This window comes from Pseudophryne corroboree, chromosome 5 (genome assembly GCF_028390025.1).
Source record: "Pseudophryne corroboree isolate aPseCor3 chromosome 5, aPseCor3.hap2, whole genome shotgun sequence".
Classification (NCBI taxonomy): Eukaryota; Metazoa; Chordata; class Amphibia; order Anura; family Myobatrachidae; genus Pseudophryne; species Pseudophryne corroboree.
Genome location: NC_086448.1, coordinates 477,991,561 through 478,007,648, shown reverse-complemented (window position 1 = coordinate 478,007,648; position 16,088 = coordinate 477,991,561). Strand labels below are relative to the sequence as shown.

At 46.4% G+C, this 16,088-nt stretch overlaps 1 long non-coding RNA gene across 1 annotated transcript; it reads right to left on the bottom strand.

Moving 5' to 3' along the window:
* Window positions 1-1,811: 1,811 nt before the first annotated feature.
* On the bottom strand, window positions 1,812-4,701 carry LOC134929147 (uncharacterized). The gene is made up of 3 exons (XR_010178324.1): window positions 4,584-4,701; window positions 4,125-4,263; window positions 1,812-2,055 (listed from the first exon to the last, which is right to left on the bottom strand). It is a non-coding gene; the product is annotated as an uncharacterized LOC134929147 (long non-coding RNA).
* Window positions 4,702-16,088: the final 11,387 nt, after the last annotated feature.

Sequence of the window (16,088 nt, the reverse complement as noted above, 5' to 3'; positions counted from 1 at the left end):
TCTCCAAGAGTGCTGTATATAGAATATATATCTGGCTGCTATACAGCAGGCCAGGAGCACCAGCAGGACAGCAGAGTAACAGTCATATCAGTAATAATTTGCTGACCCTGTGAAATTAGCATTCAGTTAAGATGGGAGACTCAGTCAATGAATACATAAAACATTTTTTAGTTTATGTTAAAATATAAAAAGTTTATTAAGTGGAATATTTAATAAATAATATTTGTGAGACATCTCCAAAAACAGTCGGTTTTGGGGGCTGCCCAGAAATATTAACCAGCCCCTGAATGTATGTATTGGGGACTGCAATGGATATTTGAGATATATATTGCATTCCTCCTATTTTGAACACAAAAGCAGCCACCAAAAGTTTCTACGGCAGATGGTAAACTGTGAAACTAACCAAGCTCCAGAATGCAAAGCATTTCTGAGCTTGGCCCGGCAGCTAATGCCATTTCTAAATGGCTTTTGTAGACTGTGGTAAACCCAGAAGTAAAGTGATCGCATTAGTAATTATTTTACTTCTTATACATTGCAGGGATGGGCATGAGTTTGGTACTCATTATGGCATAAAAGTTACACATCTGGACTCACAAAGAGTCATCCTTCAGCACTCAGGAGAGGAAAACCCCCTTGGGGGGAAACCTCTGGGGAACCATGGCCTAAGGATCGCCCTTCCCTCTGGGCATTAAGAGGTGTACTAATAGATGGATCAGTATGCTATCCCAGTGCATGGGATCCCGGTGGTTGTCATACCGATGCCGGATTCCCAGTACAGAAACGATCGACAGGGGTGAGTAGGGGTGTTCTCCCCTCTCCCCACCCCCTAACCCTGCCTGTCCGCAGTCTAACCCTAACATCTCCGCTTTGTGCCTAACCTTCCCACAGAGGTGCCTAATCCTAACCTCCGTTCCTGCTGCCTAAACCCAATCCTCCCTTCCCCGCAGCCTAATCACTCCCGGGGGTGACTAACCCACCCTACCCACAGACTAACCCTAACATCCCCCCACCCACAGCCTAACCCTATCCTCCCCCCACCTACAGCCTAATCCTAACCACCTGCCTGATGCTTAAACCTAACACACCGCCTGATGCCTAATCCTCCCTTCCCCGCAGCCTAAGCACTCCCGGGGGTGACTAACCCACCCTACCCACAGCCTAACCCTAATTTCCCCCCACCCGCAGCCTAACCCTATACTCCCCCACCTGCAGCCTAATCCTAACCCCCGTCTGATGCCTAAACCTAACCCTCCCTTCCCCACAGCCTAACAAACCTCTTGGGTGCCTAACCCTAACCAACCCTATCCGCTGCCTAACCCTAACCTCCCCACACACACAGCCTAAATTGAATCCCCCACCTGATGCCTAAACCTAATCTCCCCACCTGATGCCTAAACCTAACCATTCCTCCCCCGCAGCCTAATCACCCCCGGGGGTCCCTAACCCTAACCCACCCTACCCAAAGCCTAACCCTATCCTCCCACCTCTCACAGCCTAACCCTAACCCCTCCACCTGATGCCTAACCCTCTCCCTCTCCACACCCCCCTAATCTTGCCTGTCCACAGTCTAACTCTACCTTCCCATATGTGCCTAACCCTCCCGCAGAAGTGCCTAATCTTAACCTCCGTCCCTGCTGCCTAAACCTAACCCTCCCTTTCCCACAACCTAACCAACCACCCTCTATCCCTGCTGCCTAAACCTAACCCCCCACCTGATGCCTAAACCTCACCCCTCCGCCTGATGCGTAAACCTAACCTTCCCTCCCCCGCAGCCTAACCAATCCCCTCCACCCGTGCCTGATGCCTAAACATAACCCCCCTTGCCCAGCTCTAAACCTATGATCGTGGTGACACGGGCGTCGGTATCCTTGCCCATTCGGAGTTCCAACGTTGGGATTCTGAAGAGTGTCGGGATTCCAGTGTCAGTATTCTGACTGCCGTAAACCCGACAGCCGGCATCTTTACCGCATCTCCTAATAGGTAAGGCATATGTCCCAACATTTGGAGCATGTGTCCGCAGCTCTCCTCCCACGGCAGCTATTCAGGGATCACCCACTGCATGTAGATGAAGAGGAAGAGATGATAAATCATTGTTAGTGGATGAACAAGCAGAGAGACAAACTGCAAACAGTGGTGTGGTTGTGTAGAGAGAAAAATCTCTCTATGTAAATATGTTACTCTAACTACTGAGGACATGGAAAATACCTAAAATAAGGACAATTATCCCAAAGGTCCCATTGTTTTTATACAATACACACATCGGGGGGATAAGTTCTCTCTTTTAGTAATTAGTGGGTACCTTCAGAAAAGAAATTTGACCAGTAAATAATAAAATCTATAAATTGCTAACATTTAGGGGTCAATCCAATTAGGTACGAGTTACCATTGCTGCGACGTTTCAACAGCATCCAAACTCACACCCTTCATGGCCAGATACAGCCTATGGGGCTACCGGAAAGTGCGGCTGTTGTAAGACAAACTCGCACCTAATTAAACTGACCCCTTAGTTGTTAAATGTGATAAAATAGTAAAATATAATGGTGTAATTGTGGGCCTGATTCAGTTGTGGTTGTTGAAGCGATCGCTGCTGCAATTTTGACATTCACATTTGCATCGTGAGTCTGAGCAGTCATAGGCTGAGCAAGTCTCCTAGACACAGGGGGCTCTCCAGCAGTAATACAGGTCGCAATGGGTAATTTATGCACGCACATGGAACGGCGTTTGAACGGACCTGACATGCCTGTATACAGTTAGCCACCCCCGTTACCACCTCAAACACTGACTTCCTGTCAATCACTTTGTGATGGGATCCTCTATGTGAGCTTGATTTCATTTTATGCGCAGTGCAGCTTGCACGCATGCACAGTGAAAAAGCATTGAGCCACTTGGTGCAACAGCAGCTCTGCGTCTGCATCTGAATCAGGCCCCCTGAGTGGTAAGGAGAAGGACTCTAGGGAAAGGACTATGTCACCTTTATTATACGTAAAGATAGGGAAACAGTCACTTGTTACAGCTCCAATTCACATCATTTATACCATTCTGTACCATTTCATCATTTGGTTATTCTATGGGGGAGATGTATTATGCCCTGCTGAGTGATAAAGTGGAGAGAGGTAAAGTACCAGCCAATCAGCTCCTAACTGCCATGTTACAGGCTGTGTTTGAAAATGACAACTAGGAGCTGATTGGTTGTTAGGTTATCTCTCTCCACTTTATCACTCTCCCAGGCTTTGTACACCTGCCCCCAGTTCATTGATATACTGTAAATATCAGCCATTTCACTATCTCCCCTGATCTGTATTGTTCTTCCTCCGATCTGTATGTTCTGTATGGGATCCGGTCTCTAGGTCGACATTAACTAGGTCGACACTATCTAGGTCGACCACTATCGTTCGGCAGAAACTAGGTCGACAGGGTTTCTAGGTCGACAGGGTCTGTAGGTCGACATGTGCTAGTTCGACAGGTCAAAAGGTCAACATGAGGTTTTTTTTTTAAATAATCTTTTTTTGAACCTTTTCATACTTGACGATCCACGTGGACTATGATTGGAATGGTAATCTGTACCGAGCAAAGCGAGGCACCTTGCCCGAAGCATGGCGAGTGAAGAGAGCCATGCGAGGGGACACGGTGCATTAATTGGGGTTCCCGGTCACTCTACGAATAAAACTACACAAAAAAAAACATAAAAAAGTATGTCAACCTTTGACCTGACGACCTAGACATGTCGCCCTAAAGACCCTGTTGACCTAGAGACCCTATCGACCGAGTTGCTGTCAACCAATAGTGGTCAACCTAGACACTGTTGACCTAGTTACTATCTACTTTTCATACCACACCCATTCTGTATCATGCTCCCTACCCCCTTCCTGTTTTTCTGTTTTACAGTATGTACTACATCTCGCAACCCCCAAAAGTGTATTTCCCTCCTCTATATGCCCCATAGAGTACGCCACAATTTCTATGTTTTTGTATTGTGCCCCCACACCATCTGTATGTGCTATACCAAGTTGCCTCCTTCTGCATGTTTTGTGTTGTCCGCTCTCCCCCACCATAGACCCTATGTTTTGTACTGTGCTCTCAATACCCCCCACCACACACACAATTACACAAGTTTGGTAACTTACCTCCTGCATGCTACTCAGTCTCTAGTCACTAATTCCTCTGCGACGCCTCCCGTCGTCTTCAACTGACACTTTGCAGATCTCTTTGCCGGTCACCCGACACTCTGCAAATCTCTTTGCCAGAACTTTGCCAAATGATGATCTAAATAACCAGAATTTCTTGGTCAGACATACTATGTGTATTAAATATACTACTACATTTTGTTACGTACTTTCATTTTTATTCATTTGCAATTTATCTATATTATTGACTTTTTATCCACAACCCAAGATCCTTTCTCATAGAGACCCAAGTTATCTGCTCCAGGTTTTATCTTCCCTAGTGCTAGGACCATGTTAGTATCATACACTGGGCCTAATTCAGACCTGATCGCAGCAGCACATTTGTTGTCTAATGGACAAAACCATGTGCACTGCAGGTGGGGCAGATGTAACATGTGCAGAGAGAGTATGGTAACTTACCTCCTGCATGTTATACTCCAGTCGTTGCTACCTCTGCGACCCCTCCCGTCGTCTTCAACTGACACTTTGCAGATCTCTTTGCCGGTCACCCGACACTCTGCAAATCTCTTTGTCAGATGATCTAAAAAACACAAAAGACTATCATTAGCATAGTACTAGTTAAAGTACAATAAAATGTCCATGAATCAACCAGTTTCCCAATTTTCCTTAAACCAACCAAGATACTTTCAAAGTTGTCAATATCCCATTTAGCTATTTTATTAACTTTTCATCCAAAAACCACGATCCTGCCTCATAGAGACCCAGGTTATCTGCATCCCCTGTATGTGTGCTTATCTGCCATACTGCCCTCTTTATTCCTGTAACACTACATTTTTATTCCTAAATATGTCGTTCCTTCCTGCACTTCTCCTATTTATGTGTCCTTGTACCTGTATTCCCTGTTCTGTCGATCTTGTCTTGCCTTTCAGCTGACTATACTGCACTCTGTCTTCCTTACCCCCCTCCATCATACCCTGCTATGTAGGACTCACCTCCTCCTACCTGTCTTCCTGCATGGAAACTGGAAACGTAAGCAGCTGTAGATAGAATGTTACAGAAAGAAGCATTGTGAAGTCACAGGCTAGGTGTGATGTCACAGTAACCAGCAGCAAAGCTACAGAGTTACAGCTATCTTACATATACACCAATTACAACTGGATATACATGAGTTTCTAGTTTACAAAAATGAGACTAGTGTAGAAAATGAAGTATAAGGCAATATTGCACAGAGTGCCTCAATATATAGGTAAAGGGAAAACATAAGTGACAGGAATTTTGAGAAATAAACCACCGCTTATATTTTATAAGGAAATAAAGCTCTTTATCTAAGAGGCTGAAATAATCATTTTCCGTTGTGTGTGTGTGTGTGTGTGTGTGTGTGTCTATATATCTATATATATATATATATATATATAAAATTAAAGTGAAAAAACACACTACAGGCTTATCCAACTTTGATGAAATGTACTTAAAACAAGTCAAAATGAGGCTCAGTAGTGTGTGGCCTCCACGTGCCTGTATGACCTCCATGCAATGCCTGGGCATGCTCCTGATGAGGTGGCGGATGGTCTCCTGAGGGATCTCCTCCCAGACCTGGACTAAAGCATCCGCCAACTCCTGGACAGTCTGTGGTGCAACGTGGCGTTGGTGGATGGAGCGAGACATGATGTCCCAGATGTGCTCAATTGGATTTCGGTCTGGGGAATGGGCGGGCCAGTCCATAGCATCAATGCCTTCATCTTGCAGGAACTACTGACACACTCCAGCCACATGAGGTCTAGCATTGTCTTGCATTAGGAGGAACCCTGGGCCAACCGCACCAGCATATGGTCTCACAAGGGGTCTGAGGATCTCATCTCGGTACCTAATGGCAGTCAGGCTACCTCTGGCGAACACATGGAGGGCTGTGCGACCCCCCAAAGAAATGCCACCCCACACCATTACTGACCCACTGCCAAACCGGTCATGCTGGAGGATGTTGCATGCAGCAGAACATTCTCCTTGGCATCTCCAGACTCTGTCACGTCTGTCACATGTGCTCAGTGAGAACCTGCTTTCATCTGTAAAGAGCACAGGGCGCCAGTGGCGAATTTGCCAATCTTGGTGTTCTCTGGCAAATGCCAAACGTCCTGCACAGTGTTGAGCTGTAAGCACAACCCCCACCTGTGGACGTCGAGCCCTCATACCACCCTCATGGAGTCTGTTTCTGATCGTTTGAGTAGACACATGCACATTTGTGGCTTGATCGAGGTCATTTTGCAGGGCTCTGGCAGTGCTCCTCCTGTTCCTCCTTGCACAAAGGTGGAGGTAGCGGTCATGCTGCTGGGTTTTTGCCCACCTACAGCCTCCTCCACGTCTCCTGATATACTGGCCTGTCTCCTGGTAGCGCCTCCATGCTCTGGACACTACGCTGACAGACACAGCAAACCTTCTTGCCACAGCTCGCATTGATGTGCCATCCTGGATGAGCTGCACTACCTGAGCCACTTGTGTGGGTTGTAGACTCCGTCTCATGCTACCACTATAGTGAAAGCACCACCAGCTTTCAAAAGTGACCAAAACATCAGCCAGAAAGCATAGTAGCTGAGAAGTGGTCTGTGGTCACCACCTGCAGAACAACTCCTTTATTGGGGGTGTCTTGCTAATTGCCTATAATTCCCACCTGTTGTCTATACCATTTGCACAACAGCATGTGGAATTGATTGTCAATCAGTGTTGCTTCCTAAGTGGACAGTTTGATTTCACAGAAGTGTGAGTGACTTGGAGTTACATTGTGTTGTTTAAGTGTTCCCTTTATTTTTTTGAGCAGTGTATATATACAGAGAGAGAGAGAGAGAGAGAGCTATACTAGCTATACTATCCCATTAAACCAGTAAACTCACGAATTATACAGTTTCTGTGGCTGGCTGACCTCAAGTCTGCATTTCACCTGGTTTAATCAGACACAGAACCTGTGTAACCCATGAACGTATAAAGAGGAGGAGAAATAAGAGTTGTCTTTTTTGTGGCGCACTAGAAATGTATTATTCAATATCAGCGTATATAAAACTATAAGGCGGGCCCACAAGGTGACATTCACAGGGAATAGGTAATGACATCCACTCGACTTGTTCACACCCGCTGGACGTGTTGGAAAGAGGTTGAGTGGACAGTGAGCCAGTGACATGCGGTGGGGTGAGGCAGGTGAGGCAGAATCCATAAGAGGGCATGCCGACATAGCATATTGTTGACTGATAACATGTATGATCTTAAACCCCATCTATAAATGTTCTGTTGCGAGACTTCCAATATGCTCAGAATATTGCTACTGTGACAGATGATTTAGTACTAGCTGGAGTAACCGGCTTTGCCCCGGATTTTAAGAATGTCTGTTTACAAAAGTAAATGTAAATATCAAACACACAGTATAAATAACATTGTAGATAGCTGAATACCCGTGCTTTGCTATGGGATGAGGATGGTAAATTACAATGAAAGCTTGTTAATTTATGTTGATAGGAGATCTAGTATATAGGCATATCTTGCTTCACTGATGCACTTTGCGTAGTGGCTGCACCCATCTTTGGTCCCAACAAGGGACCCTGCTCTTCCCACTATACAACTCTCAGTCTGTGGCTTCCTGTTGCCTCCATTCCCCTCCTCACATCAAGTCACTGGCCCTGTCACATGCAGCCCTGTCATCACTGAGATATCATGCATGTCCTGATTAGAGATGAGCGGGTTCGGTTCCTCGGAAACCGAACCCCCCCGAACTTCACCCATTTTACACGGGTCCGAGGCATACTCGGATTCTCCCGTATGGCTCGGTTAACCCGAGCGCGCCCGAACGTCATCATCCCGCAGTCGGATTCTCGCGAGATTCGGATTCTATATAAGGAGCCGCGCGTCGCCGCCATTTTTCACTCGTGCATTGGAAATGACAGTGAGAGAACGTGGCTGGCGTCCTCTCACTTTGTTTCAAGGGGCTGCATATCTTTATTCTGGGGACCAGCAGTATTATAGGAGGAGTACAGTGCAGAGTTTTGTTGACCAGTGACCACCAGTATTATACGTTGTCTGCCTGAAAAACGCTCCATATCTGTGCTCAGTGTGCTGCATATATCTGTGCTCACACTGCTTTATTGTGGGGACTGGGGACCAGCAGTATTATATAGGAGGAGTACAGTGCAGAGTGACCACCAGTATTGTACGTTGTCTGCCTGAAAAACGCTCCATATCTGTGCTCAGTGTGCTGCATATATCTGTGCTCACACTGCTTTATTGTGGGGAATGGGGACCAGCAGTATTATATAGGAGGAGTACAGTGCAGAGTTTTGTTGACCAGTGACCACCAGTATTATACGTTGTCTGCCTGAAAAACGCTCCATATCTGTGCTCAGTGTGCTGCATATATCTGTGCTCACACTGCTTTATTGTGGGGACTGGGGACCACCAGTATATTATATAGGAGGAGTACAGTGCAGAGTTTTGCTGACCAGTGACCACCAGTATTATACGTTGTCTGCCTGAAAAACGCTCCATATCTGTGCACAGTGTGCTGCATATATCTGTGCTCACACTGCTTTATTGTGGGGACTGGGGACCACCAGTATATTGTATAGTAGGAGTACAGTGCAGAGTTTTGCTGACCAGTGACAACCAGTATTATACGTTCTCTGCCTGAAAAACTCTCCATATCTGTGCTCAGTGTGCTGCATATATCTGTGCTCACACTGCTTTATTGTGGGGATTGGGGACCACCAGTATATTATATAGGAGGAGTACAGTGCAGAGTTTTGCTGACCAGTGACCACCAGTATTATACGTTGTCTGCCTGAAAAACGCTCCATATCTGTGCACAGTGTGCTGCATATATCTGTGCTCACACTGCTTTATTGTGGGGACTGGGGACCACCAGTATATTGTATAGTAGGAGTACAGTGCAGAGTTTTGCTGACCAGTGACAACCAGTATTATACGTTCTCTGCCTGAAAAACTCTCCATATCTGTGCTCAGTGTGCTGCATATATCTGTGCTCACACTGCTTTATTGTGGGGATTGGGGACCACCAGTATATTATATAGGAGGAGTACAGTGCAGAGTTTTGCTGACCAGTGACCACCAGTATTATACGTTGTCTGCCTTAAAAACGCCCCATATCTGTGCTCAGTGTGCTGCATATATCTGTGCTCACACTGCTTTATTGTGGGGACTGGGGACCACCAGTATATTATATAGGAGGAGTACAGTGCAGAGTATTGCTGACCAGTGACCACCAGTATTATACGTTGTCTGCCTGAAAAACGCTCCATATCTGTGCTCAGTGTGCTGCATATATCTGTGCTCACACTGCTTTATTGTGGGGACTGGGGACCACCAGTATATTATATAGGAGGAGTACAGTGCAGAGTTTTGCTGACCAGTGACCACCAGTATTATACGTTGTCTGCCTGAAAAACGCTCCATATCTGTGCTCAGTGTGCTGCATATATCTGTGCTCACACTGCTTTATTGTGGGGAATGGGGACCAGCATTATTATATAGGAGGAGTACAGTGCAGAGTTTTGTTGACCAGTGACCACCAGTATTATACGTTGTCTGCCTGAAAAACGCTCCTTATCTGTGCTCAGTGTGCTGCATATATCTGTGCTCACACTGCTTTATTGTGGGGACTGGGGACCACCAGTATATTATATAGGAGGAGTACAGTGCAGAGTTTTGCTGACCAGTGACCACCAGTATTATACGTTGTCTGCCTGAAAAACGCTCCATATCTGTGCACAGTGTGCTGCATATATCTGTGCTCACACTGCTTTATTGTGGGGACTGGGGACCACCAGTATATTGTATAGGAGGAGTACAGTGCAGAGTTTTGCTGACCAGTGACAACCAGTATTATACGTTGTCTGCCTGAAAAACGCTCCATATCTGTGCTCAGTGTGCTGCATATATCTGTGCTCACACTGCTTTATTGTGGGGACTGGGGACCACCAGTATATTATATAGGAGGAGTACAGTGCAGAGTTTTGCTGACCAGTGATCACCAGTATTATACGTTGTCTGCCTTAAAAAACGCCCCATATCTGTGCTCAGTGTGCTGCATATATCTGTGCTCACACTGCTTTATTGTGGGGACTGGGGACCACCAGTATATTATATAGGAGGAGTACAGTGCAGAGTATTGCTGACCAGTGACCAGGCCCGGCGCTACCCGCTCAGCGAAGGGATGCAATGCAGGGAGGCGCTGGGACGGAGAGGCGCTCCCCATGCTCTGCATCCCTTCCCTGCTGCGCCGTCCTGGCCCCCCTGCTGCTGCTGCTGCTGTGTCTGTCACTGTATGACTGTGACAGTCACTGGCAGCGGAGCCTGCAGCGTGAAAAGCCTCCCCCCTCCCCTCCCCTCACCTGTGTGACAGCGGCTGTGTACGGGACGTAAGGGGGCGGAGCTAAACGGGATGGAAGGGGCGGAGCTAAACGGCCCAGAAGGGGGCGGAGCTAAACGGACCAGGCTGCTGTATCGAGGGAGACTGGCTTAGGTAAGTAGAGGGTGAGAGAGAAGTGTGTGTTTGTATATATGGTGTGTGTGTGTATATGGTGGGTGGGTGTGTGTGTGTGTGTGTGTGTGTGTGCATACGGTGTGTGTATGTATATGGTGGGTGTGTATGTGTGTGTATATATGTGTGAATTGTGTGTGTGTGTGTGTGTGTGTGTGTGTGTGTGTGTTTGTGTGTGAGGTATGTCTGTGTACGCACACTTTATGGATGGTAGTACTGGGGGGGCATTACGTATAATGACGCTATTACTGGGGGGGGGCATTAAATGTAAGGACGCTACTACTACTGGGGGGGCATTTTGTGAAACAACGCTACTACTTGGGGGGCCATTACGTATAAGGACGATACTACTACTAGGGGGGAATTACGTATAAGGACACTTCTACTACTGGGGGTGCACTACGTATAAGGACGCTACTACTACAGGGGGGGCATTACGCGTAATGACGCTACTACTACTGGGGGGGCATTACGTATAAGGACGATACTAATACTAGGGGGGATTTACGTATAAGGAGGACGCTTCTACTACTGGGGGTGCACTACGTATAAGGACGCGTCTACTACTGGGGGCGCACTACATATAAGGATGCTACTACTACTGGGGGGGCATTATGTATAAGGATACTACTACTACTGGGGGGCATTATGTATAAGGATGCTACTACTACTGGGGTGCATTACATATGACGCTACTACTACGGGTGGGGCATTATGTATAAGAGGAATAAGATTGTGCTACATTGTGGTGTAATTTTAAATGGGGGTACTATTGTGTGGCCATGCCCCTTACTTGTGAGCCCACACCCCTTTTCCCGGCGCGAATATGGGAGGGCGCAAATTTATAGTTTGCAGGGGGGGCGCCGAACACCCTAGCACCGGCCCTGCCAGTGACCACCAGTATTATACGTTGTCTGCCTGAAAAACGCTCCATATCTGTGCTCAGTGTGCTGCATATATCTGTGCTCACACTGCTTTATTGTGGGGAATGAGGACCACCAGTATATTATATAGGAGGAGTACAGTGCAGAGTTTTGCTGACCAGTGACCACCAGTATTATACGTTGTCTGCCTGAAAAACGCTCCATCTCTGTGCTCAGTGTGCTGCATATATCTGTGCTCACACTGCTTTATTGTGGGGACTGGGGACCACCAGTATATTATATAGGAGGAGTACAGTGCAGAGTTTTGCTGACCAGTGACCACCTGTATTATACGTTCTCTGCCTGAAAAACGCTCCATATCTGTGCTCAGTGTGCTGCATATATCTGTGCTCACACTGCTTTATTGTGGGGACTGGGGACCACCAGTATATTATATAGGAGGAGTACAGTGCAGAGTTTTGCTGACCATAGACCACCAGTATTATACGTTCTCTGCCTGAAAAACGCTCCATATCTGTGCTGCATTGTAGTATATAGTAGGAGTACAGTGCATCATTTTGTTGACCACCAGTATATAATATATAGGAGTACGGTACAGAAGGCCACTGCTCTACCTACCTCTGTGTCGTCAAGTATACTATCCATCCATACCTGTGGTGCATTTCAGTTTTGCACAGTTTGCTGACCACCAGTATATAATATATAGCAGTACGGTACAGTAGGCCACTGCTCTACCTACCTCTGTGTCGTCAAGTATACTATCCATCCATACCTGTGGTGCATTTCAGTTTTGCACAGTTTGCTGACCACCAGTATATAATATAATAGCAGTATGGTACAGTAGGCCACTGCTCTACCTACCTCTGTGTCGTCAAGTATACTATCCATCCATACCTGTGGTGCATTTCAGTTGTGCGCAGTATATATAGTAGTAGGCCATTGCTATTGATACTGGCATATAATTCCACACTTTAAAAAATGGAGAACAAAAATGTGGAGGGTAAAATAGGGAAAGATCAAGATCCCACTTCCACCTCGTGCTGAAGCTGCTGCCACTAGTCATGGCCGAGACGATGAAATGCCATCAACGTCGTCTGCCAAGGCCGATGCCCAATGTCATAGTAGAGAGTATGTAAAATCCAAAACACAAAAGTTCAGTAAAATGACCCAAAAATCAAAATTAAAAGCGTCTGAGGAGAAGCGTAAACTTGCCAATATGCCATTTACGACACGGAGTGGCAAGGAACGGCTGAGGCCCTGGCCTATGTTCATGGCTAGTGGTTCAGCTTCACATGAGGATGGAAGCACTCATCCTCTTGCTAGAAAAGTACAGTGCCACTCCTATATGGGCCAGGTGTTTGTGTCGGCCACTTGGGTCGCTTAGCTTAGTCACACAGCTACCTCATTGCGCCTCTTTTTTTCTTTGCATCATGTGCTGTTTGGGGACTATTTTTTTGAAGTGCCATCCTGCCTGACACTGCAGTGCCACTCCTAGATGGGCCAGGTGTTTGTGTCGGCCACTTGTGTCGCTTAGCTTAGCCATCCAGCGACCTTGGTGCACCTCTTTTTATCTTTGCATCATGTGCTGTTTGGGGACTATTTTTTTGAAGTGCCATCCTGTCTGACACTGCAGTGCCACTCCTAGATGGGCCAGGTGTTTGTGTCGGCCACTTGGGTCGCTTAGCTTAGTCATCCAGCGACCTCGGTGCAAATTTTAGGACTAAAAATAATTTTGTGAGGTGTGAGGTGTTCAGAATAGACTGAAAATGAGTGGAAATTATGGTTATTGAGGTTAATAATACTATGGGATCAAAATGACCCCCAAATTCAATAGAGATGAGCGGGTTCGGTTCCTCGGAATCCGAACCCGCCCGAACTTCATTTTTTTTACACGGGTCCGAGCGACTCGGATCTTCCCGCCTTGCTCGGTTAACCCGAGCGCGCCCGAACGTCATCATCCCGCTGTCGGATTCTCGCGAGGCTCGGATTCTATCGCGAGACTCGGATTCTATATAAGGAGCCGCGCGTCGCCGCCATTTTCACACGTGCATTGAGATTCATAGGGAGAGGACGTGGCTGGCGTCCTCTCCATTTAGATTAGAAGAGAGAGAGTGAGAGTAAGACACTTGATTTACTGGAGCTTAGGAGTACTCAGAGAGTGCAGAGTTTACTAGTGACTGACCAGTGACCACCAGTGCAGTTTTTTTATTATATTATTAATTAATATAATCCGTTCTCTGCCTGAAAAAAAACGATACACAGTGACACAGTAACAGTATACCACATCTGTGCTCAGCCTCAGTGTGCTGCATCATCTATGTATATCTGACTGTGCTGAGTGCTCAGTGCTCACACAGCTTAATTGTGGGGGAGACTGGGAAGCAGTAGCAGGAGTACATATTATTTAACAGTGCACACTTTTGCTGCCAGAGTGCCACTGCCAGTGTGACTGACCAGTGACCACTGTCTGACCACCAGTATATTGTGATTGTCTGCCTGAAAAAGTTAAACACTCGTCGTGTGGTGTTTTTATTCTATAAACGCATTCTGCTGACAGTGTCCAGCAGGTCCGTCATTAATTATATAATATATACCTGTCCGGCTGCAGTAGTGATATATATATATTTTTTATATCATTATCATCCAGTCTATATTAGCAGCAGACGCAGTACGGTAGTCCACGGCTGTAGCTACCTCTGTGTCGGCAGTCGCTCGTCCATCCATAATTGTATACCACCTACCTGTGGCGTTTTTTTTTCTATCTTCTTTATACTACTAGTAGCTTACTTTAGGAGTCTGCAGTGCTGCTGACAGTGTCCAGCAGGTCCGTCATTATATAATATATACCTGTCCGGCTGCAGTAGTGATATATATTTATTTTTTATATCATTATCATCCAGTCTATATTAGCAGCAGACGCAGTACGGTAGTCCACGGCTGTAGCTACCTCTGTGTCGGCAGTCGCTCGTCCATCCATAATTGTATACCACCTACCTGTGGTGTTTTTTTTTTTCTATCTTCTTGATACTACTAGTAGCTTACTTTAGGAGTCTGCAGTGCTGCTGACAGTGTCCAGCAGGTCCGTCATTATATAATATATACCTGTCCGGCTGCAGTAGTGATATATATATATATTTTTTATATCATTATCATCCAGTCTATATTAGCAGCAGACGCAGTACGGTAGTCCACGGCTGTAGCTACCTCTGTGTCGGCAGTCGCTCGTCCATCCATAATTGTATACCACCTACCTGTGGTGTTTTTTTTTTTTTCTATCTTCTTGATACTACTAGTAGCTTACTTTAGGAGTCTGCAGTGCTGCTGACAGTGTCCAGCAGGTCTGTCATTATATAATATATACCTGTCCGGCTGCAGTAGTGATATATATATATTTTTTATATCATTATCATCCAGTCTATATTAGCAGCAGACGCAGTACGGTAGTCCACGGCTGTAGCTACCTCTGTGTCGGCAGTCGCTCGTCCATCCATAAGTATACTAGTATCCATCCATCTCCATTGTTTACCTGAGGTGCCTTTTAGTTGTGCCTATTAAAATATGGAGAACAAAAATGTTGAGGTTCCAAAAATAGGGAAAGATCAAGATCGACTTCCACCTCGTGCTGAAGCTGCTGCCACTAGTCATGGCCGAGACGATGAAATGCCAGCAACGTCGTCTGCCAAGGCCGATGCCCAATGTCATAGTACAGAGCATGTAAAATCCAAAACACCAAATATCAGTAAAAAAAGGACTCAAAAATCTAAAATAAAATTGTCAGAGGAGAAGCGTAAACTTGCCAATATGCCATTTACCACACGGAGTGGCAAGGAACGGCTGAGGCCCTGGCCTATGTTCATGGCTAGTGGTTCAGCTTCACATGAGGATGGAAGCACTCAGCCTCTCGCTAGAAAAATGAAAAGACTCAAGCTGGCAAAAGCACAGCAAAGAACTGTGCGTTCTTCGAAATCACAAATCCACAAGGAGAGTCCAATTGTGTCATTTGCGATGTCTGACCTTCCCAACACTGGAAGTGAAGAGCATGCGCCTTCCACCATTTGCACACCCCCTGCAAGTGCTGGAAGGAGCACCCGCAGTCCAGTTCCTGATAGTCAGATTGAAGATGTCAGTGTTGAAGTACACCAGGATGAGGAGGATATGGGTGTTGCTGGCGCTGGGGAGGAAATTGACCAGGAGGATTCTGATGGTGAGGTGGTTTGTTTAAGTCAGGCACCCGGGGAGACACCTGTTGTCCGTGGGAGGAATAGGGCCATTGACATGCCTGGTGAAAATACCAAAAAAATCAGCTCTTCGGTGTGGAAGTATTTCAACAGAAATGCGGACAACATTTGTCAAGCCGTGTGTTGCCTTTGTCAAGCTGTAATAAGTAGGGGTAAGGACGTTAACCACCTCGGAACATCCTCCCTTATACGTCACCTGCAGCGCATTCATCATAAGTCAGTGACAAGTTCAAAAACTTTGGGCGACAGCGGAAGCAGTCCACTGACCAGTAAATCCCTTCCTCTTGTAACCAAGCTCACGCAAACCACC